The following is a 24,528-nucleotide window of genomic DNA, read 5'->3' as shown; positions in this document are numbered from 1 at the left end:
CACTAAACCTTTCCACCAAAAATTGTGGACATAGGCCCACGTTTGGGTATAGGCCCCTTTTAAGGTACCTCCCGACTTTCAGTAGTTTGGGGATTTAAAGCTACATTTTCTGACCAAATTAGGTGTAATTTAGTATTTGGGGTTCCCAGTGGACACAAAAATTCTCCACCAAAAAATGCGAACATAGGTCTACATTTTGATATAGCCCCCATATAACCGTACCGACAGATTTTGGGTATTTTGAGGATTTAAGCTATTTTTCAAGACCATTTATCAGCAAGATTTGCAGCTATTTGCAGCTAAATTTTGGTTATTCGGAATCTAGGGAGTCCAATTTAATTATTAAAAAAATAACTGGACCGAACCTCGGTGGACCTTTGTAGTTACGCTCCATCCAACAAAAGTATATTGCACTAAAAACATACAAAAAATAATAATTTTTGAAAATTTATTGCTTTATAACTATGTAACTTCAGGCCCCAAACATTTTATTTTAATTTAACTTAAACCCTCCCCTATCAATAAAAAATAAACTTTGTTTAGTTTTATTACGAATTTATTTAACAATTAAACAAATATGAGATCAGGTTTTTAGCAACAATTTTATTAAAATCTGATCCGTCAAAATTTCTTGCACTTGACACTGAATAACTGAGTGAATATTTACAACAACAAAAAAGTAAAAACAAAATCTTAGTCAGCAGAGTGTCTGTAATCGATATAATGGAAAACATTTCGCAATTTTATACTTTGATTTTTTGACTTTCGCGCCGCTAGATCAATGATTTCGTCCTCTGTGCATCGGTGAGATTTAGTAGATGTAGGAAATGGGTGCGCTTCCGAGGCCGCCCTGGTTTATCCCGCCTCCAGGACGACTGCGGTCAAAGTTATGTTGCTGCTCGCTACCCCAGAATATCTTGCAACGTGTCAGAATACGAGACACCCCCGAAGTGTCCCCAACAACAACAAATGCAGGATCTAATACCACATGTTGTTGTTTAGTGCCCCTGCAACTCAATTGCAACGGTCTCCGCAATAAAGTCAGCGAAATTGTTGAATTTGTGACTCGGTAAGATGGTACAACGTAATGCGAAAGGAGGACTTGCATTCCTAATACCACAGTCTGTCCAGTACAGACCTATCTCGCTTGAACTTGACCCATACATGGAATGTATGGGGGAAGCAGTAAAGTGTGGTACTATCGACATACATATCGCCGATGAATAGCTGTGCCCTGCGTTATATGCACGATATTAGTTCGTGTGGTGATGCTCAATGCCCATCATGAGCTTTGGCATTCCGTCCTAGGTAATGACCAGAAAATTGTCCTAGGTAATGACCAGCAAATTGGCCGAGCAAATTGTTAGCTCCACGTTTTGCACGGTGAATGAAAACGCTCCTATGAGGATATGAGAAGATTGACAAAGCTCTCCAGATATTACCATTGTGGCCACCCGTCATTTCCCTTGTCCCAGACCACATTTCTATCATCGTCTCGGTAAATATACCACCCGATATAACCTCTAGGAAAGCTGATTGGCACGGCTTGAGAGAATTTACCAATCAACGCTTGAAAGAGCTGCCCGTTCCTTCCGATCGTCAAACAACATCACAGCTGCGGCTATATACCTGCTTTTCGAAAACCTGAAATTAGACCACATTCACAGTAAAGGCGACGGGACTGGCAAATGAGCGTGATGAGCTTCGTCGTACGAGCCTTGAAGACCAAAAGAGTTACGTAACTTACTTAAGCGGAACAAGTAAGAACGTCGTTAAGTTCGGCCGGACCGAACTTGTTATACCCTCAACCACGAGTTGTATTGAAGTCAAATGGAACAATTAATTTCCTTTCGTTTGGGAAGAAGACTAACTACCAAATTTCAGCAATTTCGGTAGAACGATGTGTATAATTCTAGGGGGGCTATATGAAGGCGTGGATCTATATAGACTAAATTCTGGGGGAAAGTTGTATACCCCCAACGAAGACCAAGTACTAAATTTCAGCCATTTCGGTGAGATAATGAAGCTAAAACCTTCAAAATACCGAAAATCGGGAGGTACCGTTCTATGGGGGCTATATAAAGGCGTGGATCTATACAGAAAAAATTCTGGGGGAAAGTTGTATACCCCCAACGAAGATTTAATACCAAATGTTAGCCATTTCGGTGGGTTAATGAAGTTAAAACCCTTGAAAATACCGAAATCGGGAGGTATCGTTCTATGGGGGCTATATCAAAAGGTGGACCGATATAGCCCATTTGCATCCTATGAGCAATAGAAACTTCGATACCAAATCACAAAGCTCTATCTTAAAAATTGCGAGCTGTATCTTGATTTCAACAGACGGATATATGGACGGACCGAAACCAAAAAAATAGGTCAAAATATGGAAGGTGTAGGCGTGGGGTAAAGACGATCATTTTTCTCATTTTTAAGAAATATGTAATTTTTGCAAATTTCTGGGGAAAGAAGTAGCTATTTGTCGGAAACTGTAGCGAATATTATGTTCATTGTTTTTTTTTTTTTGTAAGGTAGGTAGGTTTGTGGCCTTTAAAAATCGTTTTAATAAATTATCATAGCGTTTACACTACATAAGCTATTTTATTTTTCCTCAGGTACTACATTTTATGAAAAACGCCGATACACGTGTCTCATATTTTTAGCTCTACTTTCATAATCTACTCGGTTTTCCCATCATTTGAAAAAAATTGAATTTTGTTGCACAGTGTTATTGGTGTAACAATATATTTTGTGACATTAAAAATATATTGTTGAAACAACAATATAGATATATTTTCAGATTTTTAAAATGCAATATTGTGTTCTTGGAATATGATTGGTCCTACTATACGAGTATTTCTTCTTTGTATGTGCTTGTGTGTTACCGCCGTTAACATTTCTGCCAAAATCTATCGGAAAGGCTTCCTCCACCCAGGCACATCAGAAGAGATATTCTTGACCTAGACAGAGACGTCGAAATGTACAGGCGAAACCCTCTACATGAACGAAAATACCAGGCAGAATTGATTCTGGACAGTGAGGAACCAGAGCCAGATAACTGAAAAAGATATACGACGATTATATTTGCGTTGCTACAACAACCAATCGCCCACCGTGTTTTGCTAATCTGTTATACCGTCAGCCTTTAGAATTATAACGAGAGTATTATTTGATACGATCAAAAATGTGCCTCATCGAAATAAGGTTTTGGAACTCAAGCAAGGAAGAACTATCAAACGTACCAACAGCTTAGACCACTAAGCTTTACATCTCTTAATATTTCATACTCCCCCCCCCCCCTCCCTTCTTCCCTCCCTCTTTTATGGTCTAAATTTTTCGCTAAAATGGTGGTACTATTGATGAGAGTAACCGATTTCGTCCAAATTGTGAATATCGTAATATTTCAACCTGGCATAAATAAGGTTAGAATTTAGATTACATCGGTCCACAACTTCGGATACCTCCCATACAACAATTAAAATTTTTCACAAAAGTGAAGTTTAAGGATATATCTCGGACAGCTTTGAAATTTTTACAGCAGAAAGAACGTCTATCGTCCCGACATTCCGAACTCCTATTTATACATACATCATTGCAAATTTACATATGCGAATTCAAATTGAAGCCATTTCTTCCCAAAGTCGAGTCATTTGTCTCGAATTTTTTAATTTTTCTTTATTGTATTCATAATAAATTTCTTGACAGACATAACATTGGTATAAACACCAGCATGATCATCGCTACCACATCCAATGCCCCACGAGACAATACCGCAGAGGGCACCATTCAATACGGCAGGACCACCAGAATCACCTTGACATGCATCTTTACCCTCCTCCACCACACCACAAAACATTGTATGAGTAATGGGACGATTTTCACGTACATGGATTTCTTCACATTTCGGTTGTGGCATAACGGGGGCATCAATGCGTTGCAATTTATTCGAATACGTTGTGCCACTTTCCTCGTCTGTCACATCTCGTGTATTACCCCAACCATAGACGATCATTTTCTCACCAGGATTTGGCAGCTTTTCACACAATTTCACCTTATCCACATACACATGATCGAATTCAATTTCACCATCCAAACGCAGCATTGCCACATCATAATCCAGCTTCCCTTCCCGATATTTCGGATGTGTTATAATATCTGTAACCAAAAAGGATTTTGGTTTTTCACTGGGATAGGTTTTATTGGGACTATTTTGGCGTTCTAGCTCATCTTCTCCCACAACAACTTTATAATAGTCCGGTTCACTATTGTCATAACAATGTGCGGCGGAGATGACATATTTCTTGGATACAATGGCGGCACCACATTCAAATGAACCACCTCTTTTTGTTTTCACCTGAGCCATAAATCGGGCATTGGTAATATCGGTATCAATGCCATTATAAATACGCATGGGAACTTCAAGACTATTGTGGACTAATAACAGCAGAAGGCCAAGTTTAAGTAAGGCCAAAGCAAGCGGAGTTTTCAACATCTTCAGGCTGAGCAGAAATTTCAACTGAACTCTTCTTTCGTCGTACATAAGAGTAAGACTTGTGTTTTGTCTATTTTTTCCATCAAGTTTAGGTGACAACTGTTCAAATATTATTGAATTTTATTTTAAATGTTTTTTTTTTCAATTTTAGCATAAAATCGGGAAAGTCCATAGTTATGGGTAAACATGACAAAAGCCAAACATGTTCTATTTTCAGAATATTCTAAGTAAAAAATATTTACACAGAAATTTCCACATTTAATAAATGATCGCAGCATGAACACGAAATCCAAAAATGTTATAATGATAATAATATTTTCCAGTTCCCAAGACAAATATTGCCTTTCGGGTTTTCTACAGGAACACAAGGAGCACCTTCGGTAAACATTTCAAAACAATCCCTAAACAGTCCTTAAGCGAAAATTTTGAAGTTTTTTTTCAGTTATCTCGTGCAGGTTCCTCTGTGTCTAAATTCAGGTGAATGGGTTTAGCAAATGTAACGTGTAGCTCGGTTACAATCCACATGCAGGACATGTGTTGGGTATAGTGCTGTCAGTTCGGGCCCAATACGAATTGAGGCGACTGCATTTAATTGAGCCTTGTCAGATGGTGTTCTGATATGATGGACGAGAGGTGGTTCCCGAATACGGTATGCATACTGTTTCTTTGTACTGCTTGTCCCCGTTTGTACCTATGGACCTCTCTCTCTAGATCATGAATATCAATCCCAACTAGCCTGGGTGGTGGAAGCCTGTCCACTAAATTGGGAGCGATGTTCACGGCGAAAACACACAAGACATCCCTTGTTGTGTTGATGCTCCTGAAAAATCGTCGTATCTTCATGACGATGTTTCACTGGATGTGTTGAGGAAGCACCCTATTGCAGTTCTCAGTGTGGCATTCTGGCAAGTTTAAATATTCATCCTTGCGTAAGGTAACATTTGCATATAACACTAGCGCAGCATTGCTTACCACAGACAGACATATTGCTTTGTAAGATACCAACAAGGTTTCTTTGTCAGCACCACAAATGCTGCCGGCCAGCGATTTGAGAATTTTATTCCTACATCTAATCTTGTCGCAAATAGTTGTGACTTGCGTGGACGTCTTGAATATGTTATCGAACGTTACACCCAATATATTGGGGTAGTTAATGGTCAGAATCGGGACATCTTCGACCAATATGTTCAGGGAGAGCCTAATTACAGGTGTGCATGAAAGAACTGCACTAAGTCAGCTTTGTAAACATTTAACCTATCATATATGTTATCGAAGATAGGACCTGACACCAGATAGTGCAAAAATCCGCATACATTACGATCTCTATACCGTCTGGAGTGTGCGGAATTTCAGAAAGGTAGAGGTTAAACTGTGGGTGCCACCGTGGTGCAATGATATTCGCACCCGCCCTGCACGCTGAAAGTCGGGTTAAATTCCCAAATTTTCAACGGTGGCAAAGTACCCGTCAGTGTAATGTAGGCGATATTTCCTGAGAATTTCAGTCATGTAAAATTTATCTACAAGTGGTGTCTGAAAATACACCGCTCGGACTCGGTGATAAACAGTAGGTCCCTTATCAAAGTCTAGCAGTTCCCATGCGTATTTATAATGGCATTGATACCGATATTACCAATGCCCAATTTATGGCTCAGGTGAAAACAAAAACTATGAATCGGGGAGAGAGAATTCTCCCTTGTCGCTTCTGATATGTTTGTGTAACAATTATATAGAGGCTTAACTGTTCTTGGAGAACTCCATGTTTCACTTTGCGGGTCGTAGACTTCTTATTTTTGAATTCTACGAACGACTGGCGTCCATGCATATATGTAGTGGATTATCCAATGTTTCAAACACGGCTGGAGGGAAGCCATTTCTATATCCTGGGATAGCATGGCATGGTTGATGGTATCGAAGGTCGTCGATAGGTCAAGAGCGACCGTAACTGTGCGGATAGCAGATTGATAGCTCTACGTTTTGCACGGTCAATGAGGACGCCCCTACCAGAATTAGAGGAGAGTGCCACAGTTCGCCTGACATAACCATCGTGTCACCTGGTCTGACAAATGACGTTACCTGGCAACCCGTCATTTCCCTTGGATCAGACCATCTCCCCATAATTGTCTCCATTAGCAGACCACCCGACTTCATCACCTCTGAACGCCGCACGTTCGTCAATCACAAAAAAGCTGATTGGCCGAGTTTCAGAGAGTTCACCAATCACCGCTTCAGAGAATTGCCCAATCCTTCTGATGTTCGGGTAGCGGAAAGGACGTTCCGGGACATCATCACTGCTGCAGCCGCTCGCCATATCCCTGCTGGTCGAATACCCGAAGTAAGACCAAATTTCCCAGCAGAGGCGACGGGATTAGCAAACGAGCGTGATGAGCTTCGTCGTATCAACCCCAATGACTCCAGAGTCAGGGAGCTGACACTGGAAGTTAACAGGCTGGTCGGCGAGCATAAGCGGAACAAGGAAGAAGGGAAGATAGGACCTCAGTCACGTTTGGCGACGTTACGTTGACTGACCCGAAGAGGTGCGCAAGTAATTTCAATCGACAGTTTGTCGAGCATCCCGAGAGTGACAGGGCGAAGAGAAGAGTATTACGTCGCATCAGATCTCTTCCTGCCGAGGATGAACCACCACAATTTACAATGGATGATGTTGCCAATGCCATCAGGAACGCTAAATCATCCAAAGCGTTGGGCCCTGATGGAATCTCCATGGTAATGTTGAAGCAGCTGGATGAGCCGGGAGTCGAGTATCTCACCAAAGTCTTCAACTTGTCGCTAGCCACCCTCGTTGTTCCCGAAGTCTGGAAAATGGGCAGGGTGGTCCCACTACGGAAGCCAGGCAAGGATGCCAGCAAAAGTGAATCGTACAGACCGATTTCGCTTTTGTCGCCCGTAGCAAAGACACTTGAGGCCTTGATCCTCCCCAGTATCAGAAATAGCTATCAAGTTGCCGATCATCAACATGGATTCCGTAAGCAGCACAGCACGACAACAGCGCTGCACGCCGTTACCACATATATCTGTAAAGGACTCAACCAGAGACGGCCGTGCGATAGAACAGTGATGGTGGCTCTTGACTTATCAAAAGCCTTTGATACAGTCAGGCACTCCACGCTGTTCGAGGACATTGAGCAGACAACCCTCCGGCCAAGCTTGAAACGTTGGATAGTCAACTATATGTGTGGACGCCAGTCGTACGTGGAATTCAGGAATAAGAAGTCCAAACCCCGTAGAGTGAAACAGGGAGTTCCCCAAGGTGGGGTGATATCTCCGGAACTGTTTAACCTCTACCTCTCCTGTATTCCACCCCCTCCAGACGGCATTGAGATCGGGACGTATGCGGATGATTGCACGATCTTGGCGTCGGGTACCTATCCTGATGACATCTGTGAGAGACTGAACAACTATTTAACTGATCTTACCACCTTTTTCCATTCGAGGAATATGCAGATTTCCCCCACAAAATCTACAGCCACTCTGTTCACCACATGGACAGCGCAGTTTGGACGTGAGTTGAATGTCGTGGTCGACGGTAGCAGAATTCCGACCACAAACTGCCCTAAAATTTTAGGGGTCACATTCGACAGTACATTCACGTCGTGCGCACACGCCACAGCTATCTGCGACAAGTTGAAAAGTAGGAACAAGGTCCTCAAGTCCCTGGCCGGCAGCACTTGGGGTGCAGATAAAGAAACCTTGTTGACCACATATAACGCGATAGGTCGGTCTGTGGTAAGCTATGCGGCTCAGTCTGGTCCCCGAGATTGTGTGATTCGAACTGGAAAAAGATTCAAACTTGCCAAAATGCAGCCCTGAGAACAGCGACAGGGTGCCTCCTCAAATCTTCAGTGGACCATCTACATGAGGAGGCAAAAATTCTTCCTGTAAAGCAACACAATGAGATGCTTTCGTTGCAGTACCTGCTTGGATGTTATCGTGTGAGCCATCCCAATCACCATCTTGTGGGTAGGCCCGGCCCATTCAGGGAGATCAGGAAGGATATCCATGCTCTAGAGGGAGAGGTCCAACGATACAGGAGAGAACCCCTAGATCAACAAGCATATCAAGCAGGATTGAATAGCATTCACACGGACGCAGTTGCCAAGGCCTTAAGCAATTATAGTGTGAATAAAGTACTTGGAGTACATCCTCCATCTATCGCAGCTGAGGAGCGTCAGCTGCCACGACAAACTAGAGTAGTTTTGGCCCAACTACGCTCGGGATATTGCAGTCGCCTAAATTCTTATTGGGCGGAAATCGATCGCACCGTGCAAGACATCTGCCCAGTATGCGGCATGGGCCCGCACGACACACAACACCTTTTTAACTGCCCCGCCAAACCTACCCATCTAACTCCAGTGGATCTATGGCTACATCCCATCGAAGCAGCCACTTTTCTTGAACTGGAGATAGACCCAGAGCCAGATTGAACAGAGGAACGAACAAATAAACATAACAAAAACACTGTTACAACAACAACACAGCATGCTCTGGTTCAGTCCTCGATTGATGCGTGTGGCTATGGAGTATAATGCTGTTGTGGTGTTGTGCATTGTCCGGAATCCATGGTGATGTTGGGCAACTGGGAAACAGTTTCTTACCATAGTGAGTAGTGCCTCAAGAATATTTGCTAATGACAACGGAAGGGAGATCGGCTTGTATGATTCACCTATGCTGGCATCCTTGCTTGCCTTCAGAAGTAGAACCAACCTACCAACAATCCATGTTTCTGGTACAATATGGGCGGCTAACGATAGATTTAGGACAGCTGTAAAATATTAACCGCGGATATATCTAGGTGCTTAAGCATTACCATTGAGTTTCCGTGTAGGCTGTGTGCTGTGTTGTCTGTGTTCGGGTGTGAATAATCGGGAACACGATGTATTCGGTGTTCAGCTGCAGATGATCGAGAAGACGATGGGTTTAGCTCTCGGCTGTAGATGATCGGGGAGACGATGGGTTTAGCTCTCGGCTGTAGATGATCGGGGAGACGATGTATTCGGTGTTCGGCTGCAGATGATAGAATAAACGATGGTTTCGGCGCTCGGCTGTTGATGATCGTGGACACGATGGATACGGCGTTCGGGTGTTGACACGATGTATTCGTCGCTCAGGTGTTAGTCTAGGTCTACGATCTAATTTCTACAAACAGTGGAACAGCTGACCCGAAGGCCCTGTAGAACTGAAAAACCCGAAGGTCCAGTGCCAAATAGAACAGATGACCCGAGGGCCCTGTAGAACTGAAAAATCCCGAAGGTCCAGTGCCGAATGGAACAGATGGCCCGAAGGCCCTATAGAACTGAAAAACCCAAAGGGCCAATGCCGAATGGAACAGATGACCCGAAGGCCCTGTAGAACTGAAAAACCCGAAGTTCCAGTGCCGAATGGAACAGATAATTCGGAAGCCCTGTAGAACTGAAAACCCCGAAGGTCCAGTGCCGAATAGAACAAATGACTCAAGAGGCCTGTAGAACTGAAAAATCCGAAGGTCCAGTGCAATGTATTAGCCACTTAATGGGTAGCTTTCAAAAAAAATTCCCAACTCGGTAACACCAAGGTGTACGTTTGCGGACTAAGAATAGCCTTTAGTTCCAACCCGTGTAGCTAACTCCCTGCAGTAGTCAGCTCGCCATCAGCAACCAACTCTGAAATATATGAGTGACCCGAGGCATGAAGTGAATGCGAATTCTTCGCCCTAAGCACTGACTACGATATATGTATATAATAATAATTGTTCCACAAACATCCCATAAGGGACAAGGGAGACTTCTCTCATATCAATGAGTGCACCCCGATTCATATTAGCTCAATGATATGGGACCTACAGTTTATCGCCGAGTCCGAACGGCGTGTCTAAGACACCACTTTTGTAGAGAAGTTTTACATGGCTGAAATACTGAGGAAATGTCGCCAACATTACTGAGGGGTATTTTTCCACCGTTGAAAAGTGTTCCGATGTTGTCTAGCCGGGGAATCGAACCCACGACCTTATGTGTGCAAGGAGGGTGTGCATACCGTTGCACAACGGTGGCACCCAACCGACTGACTACGATGGTTGCACAAATACACTGTAGTTAAATTTACCAGTGTGTGGCCTGTTATACCACTAGTGACAGGTAGAGGCAATGTTTGGTGGAGTGTTGTCAAAGCGCTGTTTACCCATGACTGTAAGGGGTTTCTTGGTAGTAGTTGTTGTGTTATATCATATTGTCACGTTACAAGAGCTTGGAGGCATTGCGGAATATACCGGCACTCATATGTGGATAAAATACACAACGGCCCCTGGTCGGAGATTCTTCCGAATCAATCCGGTGCATAGAACTGGAAGCCGTGGGATTGCCGTCATAATAACAATCTGGAGAATAATCGGCTGGAAAAACATAGCAACTGATCCGTCCTTTAATTGTGATATTTGAACACCTTGTGTTGCAGGTACCATAAGCAGAGGACCGATATAGTCCATTTTTGACCCTAATATACTATGTCTGAAAGACGGTTATTCCCTTCGAGAGTTATCATGCGAACCTTTTTAGCGAAAATTGTTAAACTATTGTGGGGGAAGTACCCGAAGGCTGATTTTCGATCTTGATCTAATGTTTGATAAAATATTACGAGGTGCAAAGTTTGGGACCGTTCGAGATTTATCTTGTGCCACAGCCAGACAGATGAAAGGACTGGGTTGAATCGACTCGATGTTGCCTGAAACGGATTTTGTCCAAACATACTTCGAAAGCATTATTTCACATTTTTGGTCGCATCAAGGTGCAAAGACGTAACCCTCAACGGTCTTTGGGCATTTCAGGTTTAGGATATTAACCCACTTAGCGACGAGAACTTTCTTGCGAAAACTTAAATTTTATGTGAAAATGATATTTTTGAGGCTTTTTAAACAATAAAAAATCTCTAAAGTTTTCCTGTAATCGGGCCTTATTTTAAAAATGCAGAAAAGTTGGAAGGGTAATATCTGTGTATTCTTACCTGTCAATCCCTTGGTTTTTTATGAAGAAAATACTCTTACTATATTCCTAACAAATCCCTGACTTTATATTAATGTAACATTTATGATTAAATTTTTAACGCATATTTAAATTTTTCATCAAAAGTTGAAAATTACAAAAAGTCGATTTTCTGAATTGTTTGCGTGGAAGTGCATGGACCCAATGAGGCTTTATAAGCGTGGAATGATAGATATCAGACAATTCTATAACAAAATGCAAAAAAACACTCAAAAATATGCGAAAATATCCGAGTTTTAGTAAATTTTTGCAACCCTATTTTGTGGCGTTTAAACGACCAGTAACTTAAAGTGGGTTAATATACTCAAAATAAATTTTCGTAAACCCTAAGAACTGAGAAACATTAAATACCAAATTTATAGTTTTATTTTTAAGCCAAATGTCTTTATTTTCCTTTCTATTGCTTCATGCATTCATCGATAAAATCACGTACCACAGGAATACTGGTATAAATACCAGGATGTTTCTTGTCGGCACAGCCAACACCCCACGAAACAATACCACACAGTTCTCCTTTGCGTATGGCAGGACCACCAGAGTCACCCTGGCAAGCATCCTTATCACCAGGCAGACCAGCACATACCATACTATTGGTGATTTTCGTTACCGAATCCTCATGCATTTCTACACATTCTTCGTGAGAGAAAACGGGGACATCAATGGAACGCAGCTCATTTGATTGTTCACCTCTAAATTGCATACGACCCCAACCAACAATGCGTATTAGTTCCTCAGCTTGAAGAGGTCTTTGACACATTCGAACCGCTTTTACGGTTTCACCAAAAGTCACGGGTTCAGCTAATTTTAGCACCGCAACATCCATATGTTCATTGACCTTGCGAGGATCATGTTTAAAGATGTATTCAGGATGATTCCAAAGTTTGGCAACTCTATATTCTGTACCTTCAGCACCATAATGTTCGCGAATGTTGGCACCAGCAATGACTCGCAATTCGCGGGGATGACGACTTTCGAAGCAATGGGCGGCAGAGACAACAAATTGATCTGAAACTAGCGTTCCACCACAAATCCACAGGCCAAAGGCATCGGTTATTTGCACCGTGTAGGGGGCATCAGCAATGTGTATAACTTTGCCATTAACAATGCGATGGCCATCACCACCAGCAGCACCTTTTGGAAGGCAAAGAACAAAAGTGGGTGCCAGGCACAACAACGTAATTCGGCTCAATAATTTCCCCAGCATATTTTGTATGTACAATTTTGCGCCAAGACTTCTCACGATAAAATGATATAAATTTATGGAAACTTCTAATATTTATATTTATTTCTTTTTGCGCAAAAATACTTTTTACCAACTGCTTAAACAAAGTAGCATATGTTGAATAGAATTTTATGCAATAGACGAAATTAAATAAACAATTCCCGGGCCATTTGTATTCGATTTTATGTTTAGAATTATTAACACAGAAATATTTGTTAATGCAACAAATACAAATTACGTCAAAACACCTCTAGAAGACGTCTGTTGGAATTCCAAATCTATTTTTAAATAGGCTACGAGTCAAAATTAAAGAACAGAAATTTTAAAAAGTTTTATCGGTTGGAATTCAATTCCCTTCCAAATTTGAGCAAAAACAAAAACAATTCCTTTAGAACCCCTTCCCACACTATTTTTGATCAGAAAACTACCGAAAAGCATGTGGCAACACTATCCACATCAACAAACCGTTTATCGTAATTAATCTCGATCATGCTTTTGTAGACTTGTAGGCCATGAGAATTTTACGATCACCAAACAAACCGAGAGAACAAAAAAATAAGACCGGGTGGAGAAAAAATTCTACACAAAACAATTGCTTGCGGAGCGTCATCATAACCACCCGACGTGATGAGATCATGCGCAAAAGAAACGAATAAAACCAAAAAAGACAAAGCGCAAAACAAATAAAAAAGCGGCGACGTCGTTGTCGTCAGTCATCCAAATCGAAAGAAAGAGAGAACGAGGAGTTAAACAAAATAAATAAACAAATTCGAATACAACAAGGCAAAAAAAAACAACCAAACATTTACTTAATTTACCCAAGACTACAACAAAACAAATAACAATATAAACAACTAAAACAAAAACAGCAACAATGTGCACACCACAATACTGCAATGACAACGAAATTTAACCACAAAATTTTTGAGAACGCCACACATTCGTCCGTACATGTGTAAGTAAATAAGACAGGCAACCACAATGTTTGTCACCGCCACCAACTAACCGATCGATTCACCGACCGAGTGCTACTTCTGGGTACTCCGCGCGGCATGCTTGATGACGAACAAACGTTGTAGAAAACGAAACCCGTCCAACCAGATAACAGCTGCTGTTAACTGTTGCTGCCACCGGCCGGTATAGTTTGAAAATGAAAACAAACTAACAACAACTTCGGCTCAACAGATGATGGTGATCATCAACAGCGTCGTTCGGTTGACATTCACAGTGTCATATTACATCAATTACACGCAAATAACAAAACAAAGTAAACGAGCAACAAAAATCATAAGCAGTAAAGTGAAGAATAGAGTTAAGTGGCAACGTGAATCGTCATCATAAGATATTACAGACGTAATCAAATGAACGAGGATGGTGTGAAAAGGGAAAGAAATTTTCATAAAAAATCATTATCGTCCTAATAAAGAAAATCATCGATGACTTTTCCCCAACAAAAATCGTCTATCGATCCATGACGACTTTTTCCTGTAGGAAAAAGGGACCATCGATAGATTTCGCATGGAACAGTTCATCTGTGATAGACAAAAGCACATCAGTGATAAAAATTCACAAAATCGTCATTCACGATTTCTCCTATAGAAAAGTTCTTCCCTAAACAAAAGTGCATCAGTTCTCATGGAAAAGTTCATTAGTCAGACTTTTCCTACGGAGATGTTCATCAGTCATCACTTTGCCTATGGATATATTCATCAGTCATTACATTTTCATATGGAAAATTCATCAGTCATTACTTTTCCTTCGAAATATTTCATCAGTCTTGCATTTTCCTATGGACTCTTCCTATGAAACACTTCATCAGTCATTAATTTTTCTATGGAAGTGTTCATCAGTCATGACTTTTCATAAGGAAAAATTCATCTGTCGTGACTTTTCCTATGGAAAATTTCAACAGGCATGACTTTTCCCATGGAAAAGTTCATCAGTCATGAAATTTCTAAGTTAAAATTTGATCAGTCATGCTTTTTTCCTTGGAAGATTTCGTCAGTCATTACTTTTCCCATGGAAAATTTCATCAGTCATGACTTTTCTTATGAAAAAGTTCATCAGTCATGACTTTTCCTGTAAAAAAATTCATCAGTCAAGACGTTCCTATGGAAAAGTTCATAAGTCATAACTTTTCCTATTGAAAAGTTCATCATTCATGACGTTTCCTGTGAAAAAGTTTATCAGGCATGAATTTTCAATAGAAAAGTCCATCAGTCATGACACTTCCTATGCAAAATTTGATCAGTCATTACATTTCCCGTGGAAAAATTTATCAGACATTACACGTCCTGTAAAAAAGTTCATCAGTCATGACTTTTCCTATAGAAAAGTTCATCAGTCATGACATTTCCAATGGAAAATTTAATCTGTCATGACTTTTTTCATATGAAAAAAGTTATCAATCCCTTTGGAAAAGTTCAGCAGTCATGACTTTCCCCAAGGAAAAGTTCATTAGTCATGACTTTTCCAATAGAAAAATTAGTCAACCATGACTTTTCTTATGGAAAAGTTCATCAGTCATGAACTTTCCTATGGAAAAATTCATCAATCATGACTTTGCCTGTGGAAAAATGTATCAGTCATGACTTTTCCTATGGAAAAGTTCATCAGTCATGACTTTTCCTATAGAAAAGTCACGGTTGGTCGAATAGAAAAGTTCATCATTAACGATTTTCTTGTTGAAAAGTTCATCAGTCATGACTTTTCATATGGAAAGATTCATATGTCGTGACTTTTCCTATAGACAATATCATCATCCCAAGAAAAAGTTCATCAGTCATGACTTTTACTATAAAAAAATTAAATTCAAATTCAAGACTTTCCTATGGAAAATTTCATAAGTCATAACTTTTCATATTGAAAAGTTCATCATTCATGACTTTTCCTGTGAAAAAGTTTATCAGGCATGACTTTTTTATGGAAAAGTCCAACAGTCATGACTCTTCCTATGGAAAATTTCATCAGTCATTACATTTCCCGTGGAAAATTTCATCAGTCATTACTTTTCCCGTGGCAAAATTCATCAGACATAACTTTTCCTATCAAAAAGTTCCAGTCATGACTTTCCCTGTGGAAAAGTTCATCATTCATGTCATTTCCAATGGAAAATTTAATCAGTCACGACTTTTGGTTTGGAAAATTTCATCAGTCATGAATTTTTATATGAAAAAACTAATCAATCATGACTTTCCCTGTTGAAAAGTTCATCAGTCATGACTGTTCCCAGGGCGAAGTTCATCAGTCATTTTATTTCAATTGAAAATTTAATCAGTCATGACTTTTTGTTCGGAAAATTTCACCAGTCGTGAATTTTCCTAAAGAAAAATTAATCAATCATGACTTTTCTCATGGGAAAAGTTCATCAGTCATGATTTTTCGTTTAGAAAATGTCATCAGTCATGGCTTTTTGTATGGAAAATCTCATCAGTTATGAATTTTCTTATGGAAAAATTCATCTATCATGACTTTGCCTGTTGAAAAATTTATCAGTCATGGCTTTCACTATGGAAAAGTTCATCAGTCATTACTTTTCCTATAGAAAAGTTCATCAGTCACGATTTGTCCAATAGAAAAGTTCATCATTAACGATTTTCTTGTGGAAAAGTTCATCAGTCATGACTTTTCATATGGAGAGTCTCATATTTCGTGACTTTTCCTATGGAAAATATCATCAGTCATGCCATTCCTGTAAAAAACATTTATCAGTCATGACATTTCCTATGAACAAGTTCATCAGTCATGACTTTTCCTATGAAAAAGTCCATCATTCGTGACTTTTCCTATGAAAAATTTCATGAATCATGCCATTCCTGTAAAAACATTTATCAGTCAAGACTTTTTCTATGAAAAAGTTCATCAGTCATGACTTTCCCAAAAGAAAAGTTCAGCAGTCATGACTTTCATATGGAAAAATTCATCTGTATTGACGTATCAGACACGAAATTCCCTATTAAAAAGTTCATCAGTCATGGCTTTTCCCTGGGAAAAGTTTATCAGTTTCCAAGTAAAAGTTCATCAGTCATGAATTTTCCTGTGGAAAACTTCATCAGTCATGAATCTTTCTATAGAAAAGTTCATTAGTCGCGAATTTTCATATGAAAAAATTCATCAGTCATTCATCAGTCCCAATGAAAAGTTCATCAGTCATGACATTTATCGTTTGGAAAATTTCATCAATCATGAATTTTCCTATGGAAAAATTAATCAACCATGACTTTTCTTATGAAAAATTTCATCAATCATGAATTTTCCTATGGAAAAATTAATCAACCATGAATTTTCCTATGGAAAAATTAATCAACCATGACTTTTCTTATGGAAAATTTCATCAGTCATGAATTTTCCTATGAAAAAATTCATCAACCATGACTTTGCCTGTGGAAAAATTTCTTTTCCTATGGAAAATTGCATCAGTCATGACTATTTTCCTATGAAAAAGTCCATCAGTTATGACTTTTCCTATGAAAAAATGCATGACATTCCTGTAAAAACATTTATCGGTCATGACTTTTCCTATAAAAAAATTCATGACATTCCTGTAAAAACATTCATCAGTCATGACTGTTCCTATGAAAAAGTTCATCAGTCATGACTATCCCAAAGGAAAAGTTTATCAGTCGTGACTTTCCCAAAGGAAAAGTTCATATGTCTCTACGTTTATCAGACTCGACATTCCCTATTAATAAGTTCATCTGTCATTACTTTTCTCTGGGAAAAGTTCATCAGCCATGACTGTATCCAAGTAAAAGTTCATCAGTCATGACTTTTCCCAATTAAAAGTTCATCATTCATGACATTCCCAATAGAAAATGTCTGTCATGACTTTCTATAGAAAAATTTCTTCAGTCATGAATTTTCCTATGGAAAAATTCATCAGCCATGACTTTGTCTGTGGAAAAGTTCATCATCAGTCATGACTTTTTCTATGGAAAATTTATCAGTCATGATTTTTCCATGGAAAAGTTCATCAGTCATGAATTTTCCTCTGGAAAAGTTCATCAGTCATGAATTTTCCTCTGGAAAAGTTCATCAGTCATTAATTTTCCTATAGAAAAGTTCATCAGTCATGACTTTTCCTACGGAGAAGTTCATCACCAATGACTCTTTCTATGGAAAAATTCATCAGTCTTGACTTTTACTATGGAAAATTTCGTCACTTTGTCAGTCATGACATTTCCAATGGAAAATTTCATCAGTCATTTGGAAAATATCATCAGTCATGGCTTTTCTATGGAAAAGTTCATCAGTCATAGATTTTTCAATGGAAAAATTCCTTAATCATGACTTTGCCTGTGGAAGAGGTCATCAGTCATGACTATTTCTTTGGAAATGTTCATCAGCCATGACTTTATTTTCGGAAAAATTCATTAGTCAAGATTTGTCCAATGGAAAAGTTCATCATTAACGATTTTCTTTGGGAAAAGTTTATCCGTCATGACTTTTCATATGGAAAAATTCATCTGTCGTGACTTTTCCTATAAAAAAAATATAAATAGGTTTTCCAATGGAAAAGTTCATCAGTCATGAAATTTCCTATGGAAACATTACTAGTCGTGACTTTTTCTATGAAAATGTTCATCAGTCGACTTGCCCTATGGAGACGTTGAACTGAAGACTTTTCCTATAGATGTACCCCATAGTTTTCTCTTCTAGAATTTCCCAACCTAGCCTCGTACATTTTTGCACCGGTGTCAAACATCACGATTTCATGTTACTAACTAGCGGTGACCTTGTGATGGACGGACAAGCTTAGATGATCAATGAATTGAATCAATGAATGAATGATGAAAAACAAAACACAACGATAATTCAAAAAGTAAAGAAAAGATTGAAAATGGCAAAGAAAGTACAAACATACTTTTGTTATCTAAGAAAGAAGGTACAACTGAATAAACAAATATTAAAATTCCAATCAAAACCTTGGTAAAAGAAATTAAGAAAAACAAAATTAGACCAACTGAAAAACCTTAAAAACATTAAATGGGCAATAACACACATGGCAAAGGACATGAACACCACCATTCATGTACTACAGTATAAGGCGTGGGTGGAACAAAAACAAACTGCTTAAGGCCAAGCATGTCAACAGCATAATCACTTGCACTTAAGGGCTTAAGACAAAACAACATTTGTAATCTAAAAACAAACGTGAACCATTTGCTATAAAAATGGCAACGACAAAACAAAAACAACAATCCGAAATGTCCCCGTTTCCTTCTGCTTCATCATCCCTGCATAATAAATAAAAGGTAACAAGAGAATCTACACCTTAAAACCTCATCCAGGTTAGATTAGTAGAAACCTTTTAAAATGTGAGAAAAACGCACAAGAAAAAACCCTAATGAGAATGAAATTTTGCCCTAACGCAATAGAAAACCTAGCTATGTTCGTTTTTAATGGAGTTGTCAGATTGTTGTTGTTTTTTTTTTTTTTTTCTTTTACTGTTGGGTCATCTAATAGAACTGTTGAAACAGCTATCACAAAGATATGCGAAAGTTGCTAAGAAAATAGTTGAAAAAAAAAAAACAAAAAACATGGCAAAAGACCAGAGAGAGAAGACCCATGAATGTTTTGCCCAAAAGGGAACCATCATTCAATTAATTAATTAATTGAGCTATCTGAAGCACTCACAAGGTCTCAGACGGTCGATCCAGCATTGTTGCATACAAACATACATAAATACATATCTTTGTTCATATGCATGTATTTTTAGAAATACAAGTATACGTATGAAGGTACATCTCAACCAAGGCTATAATCCGCAAGTGTAGTAATGCAAGTGACAGCTAAAATAGAAGTTTTTACTGTTGTATTCATAGACGACGTCTAGCCCTTGGAGACGTTTATTTTTGGATTTTTATTAACCTGTAGGTTTTTTGGGAAATGTATGAATTTTGTTATTTAAAAACCATGATGTTGATGATTAGCATAGGAGCAGGGTTTCGGAGTCGAGGCATTTTTGGCTCGACTCCGACTCCAGACCGGCCTTTTTTACAACTCCGGCTCCGACTCCGAGGGTAAATTCCTATACCAGTTAAAATTATAAAATTTGCACAACAGTTTAACTTTTTCCTATATATGGCCCATATAGGCTAATTTATTGGCTTTTCCTAAAATATGTATTCTTTAGAAAGGGCATTAGTACTCAATTACGGAACATATATATGAAGTAACATTCATATCTATGTCCATATTTATATTAGGCAATTTTCCTTGCGGCAGTTGTGAGTTTTATGGAGAGAGAGGAGAGTCATATGGTAACCCTTTGCCTCTCAACACCCTCTCTCACCGACAAACTGACAATTGCCGGAAAGGAAAATTGCTTAATGTAAATATGGACTATATTATTTCTAATGAATCTTACATTCAAAAAGGGCAACAAAATACAATTTAGAAACCTTTTGTCGGTTTTGGCGGTTTTTTTTCTTCGCACGAGTAAATTTTGGAAGGAACTCTTACCCGTGATAAAATCTTTAAACTTTCAAAATACATATGTGAAAATGAAGGGACAATACAAATCATATAAACTGCATGCGGTAAAAATTATAAGCAATTCATGAAAAGGTTTTAAAGTGGATGTAAGCCATGTTGCGATGTAGAATGTTTCGAGAGCCATAAAAACCTTCATGAACCTTTCATGAATTTTATCCAAGAAAATTAGAAAACTTTTTTTAGATTTTCTTCATCTGAAAAAACATAACAAAATCGGCTTTCTAAATTTTAATTTAAAAAATACCACGATGTTTTGTGGCAAATGGCCGTATACGAAAACCTTCTTTTTATAAAAGCGTTTTGCGGTGCCAACTCGAAAACTAAACCGATTGCCATATATTTTTGTGGGCTTATCAAGAACATCAAAATCTAGTCCTTCATCTATCGATTTCTTAAAAAAATATTAGATTTTGCAGAAATGGTGGACAGAAAAAAAAACAAAATATTAATGTTTGGCTTAAAAACTGAACTTTTTGCCATAAAATGGGCTTACAAAATAAGACAAATAAAATCGATCGATGAATTTCTAGATTCTGACGTCCTTTCTAGATTTTTATAGACTCATCTAATAATTAAGATTTTATCTATAAAAAAAAGCTCTTCAAAATAGATCTTTGTGAGAAGACCAGGAGGTGTTCTGACAGAAGACTTGTAGAACTTGTTCAGAAGACGTTAAATGCCCAATTATAATTCGAATATCACAGAACTTTAGTTTTGCTTGCAAAAAATTAAAGCATCAATTGGACTATAAAATATTCTCATATATTTGACTTCAAAGGATAGTAGATATACTGTGAATCGCCATCTAACTTAGTTTGCTTAATTGCTTAATTAATACCGTTTTCTTCATTTTTTTCTTATATTTTTGTTTTAAAATAAATAATGATTTTTTGAAAAAAAAATGGTTTCCCGAATTTAATGTTATATTTCTATAATGTAGAAAAAAATTGACGGGAGTCGGAGTCGAGTTATTTATTTCGACTCAGACTCCGTCTCGTAGACTCCGAAAACCTGCATAGGAGGCAAACAACAATATTGTATACGGTTAGAAAAAATATGAAAAATTTAAGCAAAAACAAGAGATGATGTGATCTAGCTGTTAAAATTCTACGAGGGCTGCAGGAAAACTACCTGGCCTAGGCAACACCGCGTATTGCCTGGCGCCATTTGAAATTTTTTGTATAGTTTGACAGTTTTTAGCCTAGACTTACTAAGGACAGTTTGTCGTACGACCATGTTATGTGTTGTTTACAGTGACTTGAAAAAAAAAACACTTTGCAAAAAATTGAATTTACATGTCAACATTTTCGTCGAATAATTTTTCACAACTTTTGACTTATATAATCACCACAAGAGTGTATCGATCAAATTAAGTCTTTGTATGTCGATAAAGGACCATCGTGAGGGTCGCCCTAAATCGGTCGTTGTGCCAGATAAAAATATGCCGTGCACGATCGGATAATGCGAGACATTTTAAATACCGTGAGATAGAGGCATCCGTGGGCATTTCTTCCACCAACTAACATTTAATATTGCATAAACACCTGGCCGCAAAAATGGATTTTACTCGTTAGATCCAGAAAAATTGGACAATCACTCAAAAAAGGCTCCTGTGAATTGGTTCAAAGAAATTGAGCACAAAATCGATCGCGGGGCTTCAAACGACGTTTATAAGGTCGTTACAGACGACGAATCTAGGATCTATGCTTAGGAGCCTGAAACAAAACAGGAATCAGCCGTTTGGGTCTTCGAAAGCGAGCCAAATCAAACGAAAGTTGTTCATGTAAGAAGCACTTCGAAGCAAATGGTCCCCTGTTTCTTCGGCAAAACTGACCGTGTGGCGACTATATATATATACTACAATTTGTTTGCCTGAAGTCTCCTGAGAAATTCGAAAAACGAACAAGAAAAATCGAATCGTTCTGCATCATGACAATGCGAGCTCTCACACATCGATTCAATCCAGCGCCTGTTTGACTGGACAAAACGTGGAGTTGATGGGTTATGCGCCGTACAGTCTTGACTGGGGATCCAATGACTTCATTTGATTGCAGCAGCACATCAAGAAAAAAAGGTGTGGTCAACGATTTTCGTCGCCAGAAGATTCTGTAAAAGCGTTCAAAAACCATGTTTTGGGTGTCTCAATCGGAGTGGAAAAAGTGCCTCGCCAATCAGTTTGAGCGCACGAAAAAGTAATAAATTATTCCGGAGACTACTTAAGAAAACAATAAAATCGTTTTTGATGGTCAATATTTGCGTTTTCATTGTTAGGTCAGATAGTTATAGTTCAGCCCTCGTATAACTTATTACAAAACAAACAAAATACACAATTTTGGTCTCGGGAAATATTGGCCTCCAAAATGAAACATACATTTCCGGGCAATTTTATCTTTGAACTTGTTGAAACATATGTAAAGGTCAAACATCCCTCAAAGGTACTTTAGAGTAATGTGCCGAAACCCCTATAAACACAATTGATCTGTGCAACATTCGAAGCTTTTGTGGCCAGCTAAGTTTAATATGTAAAACGTTTCCTAAGTACCAGTTGTTTTCTAAAGCTGAAATATAGTACAATAATTGATCACATCACAACTACTTCTAGAATTTTTTTTATTCCTTCTGCAGAGGATTGTAGTTCGTGTATTTGTTGTAAAGCTGGCAAACTATCGATGTACTGAACAATTTGTTATTGGGGTCAAGGTTAGTGGGCAGAGAGGTAGTTTTGGTAATTCCTATGTATGTGTGCGAAAAGTTTTGTTTTATATTACTAAATTTGGTACGTTAGGTTTTGGATAGAGCTGACATTTTGAAATTATGTATTGGAGGCTTGATATAGGGTACTAAAAGTATTAAATTTCATCCCAACGGACGAAATTTTTACGGGAGATTATGTTCGTAAGTATGGACTTGCTCGCGCATAACATTTTATCCTTGTAAACTTGTCTACGAAAAATAGTATATCGCTGTAAACAGGGCCAATTTCACAAGGATTCTTGAACTGTAATTTAAGTGCGAATTTAGTTGGTCGAGAGATTTTGGGCCTTTAGGTCAGGAAGCATGGACTCGCCTAAGAAAAAAATATATTTATATTGTAGGATTACAAGGGCTACCTTCGGTGAAAATTTCAAAACTATCCTCGAACAATCCTTAAACTACATAAGCGAACATTTTGAATTGTTGATCCGTATGAGTTGACCCATACAGTCCATCATTATATTTCATTAATCACCGAAGTTATATACATTTTAATTTTACCGATTTTTGTCCATACGGGAAAATGAGTTACAGAATCGCAATAACGATCTGTTTCTGGAAGAAAAATTACGATGTGAAAAGTTTCAATAAAATCGGTTTACTTATTTATTGTTGTTTATTCGACCTATTTATTGGTTTCAAATGAAGCAAATATTTTTTGAGCTTGAGGTCATGTTTTTTATTTTAATTTTTCCAATATTTCGCAATTACTCTAAATTGCATCTATTATAATATATTCATTCTATTCAGGATTGTTAAAACATAAAGTCGTGTTTGATTGAACTTACAAAGCAGCGGTGGGATACACCAAAAACTATATACGCGTCTGAGAATTTTGAGTCAAACCCATCAGAAATTGTGTGTGGCATTTCGTTCTAATAAAATGGAGTTTGATTTCCTTCGTGGAGCAGAAAGCCGAACAATTGCAAGGATTTACATGAATCGAATGCCGAGATCTGAAAAATATGCTGAAAGGAATATCAACGAATTGTTCAGTCAAGACAGGAGTATCAATAGTGAGTGTGAGCGATTGTTGAGTCAATGGAAATGTAAGATTATGCACATAGTAATCTTCCAATAAGATGGTAATTGTGGTATCAGAGCAAAGAAATGCTTAAGATTTGTGACTTTGGCGACACCTGATTCAAGTGTGTTAAGAGATGACAGGTAAGTCATCAAAATCAATTGTAGTGAAAACGTGAAATGTTTGAATCTGGAATGAAAAGATATTTGTTTGAATTCTGATATATTTGTTTATATTGGAAGTGCAGTTATATTATTATTGACTTATTTAAGAAAGAGTCAATCAAAGTTGGAAAGGCCGTATATGGCGGATTTGCAAGTTATTATTTTGTTGTGAATAGATATGATTAACAGTTTGTAAATGTAGTTGATGCTGCAATATACTATTTTTACTTATGATTATCATGTGATGATAACGGTCAAGGAAAATATCCCTGATAATGATTGAATGACGATTTTTTTGGGTTGATTGGAAACATGGTTACCAGTATGGTACACATTATATGGAATGC

General features: G+C 38.3%; 1 protein-coding gene across 20 annotated transcripts in view; it reads right to left on the bottom strand.

Moving 5' to 3' along the window:
* Nucleotides 1–24,528, bottom strand: part of heph (polypyrimidine tract-binding protein 1 heph) — a 757,797-nt gene that overhangs the window by 424,285 nt on the left and 308,984 nt on the right. The gene's annotated exons all lie outside the window — the stretch shown is intronic.

The sequence above is a fragment of the Musca autumnalis genome, unplaced genomic scaffold (genome assembly GCF_047663935.1).
Source record: "Musca autumnalis isolate F117 unplaced genomic scaffold, ASM4766393v1 scaffold_1, whole genome shotgun sequence".
NCBI lineage: Eukaryota > Metazoa > Arthropoda > Insecta > Diptera > Muscidae > Musca > Musca autumnalis.
Note: the sequence above shows the minus strand (reverse complement) of the source record. Positions and strands in the feature narration are given on the sequence as shown.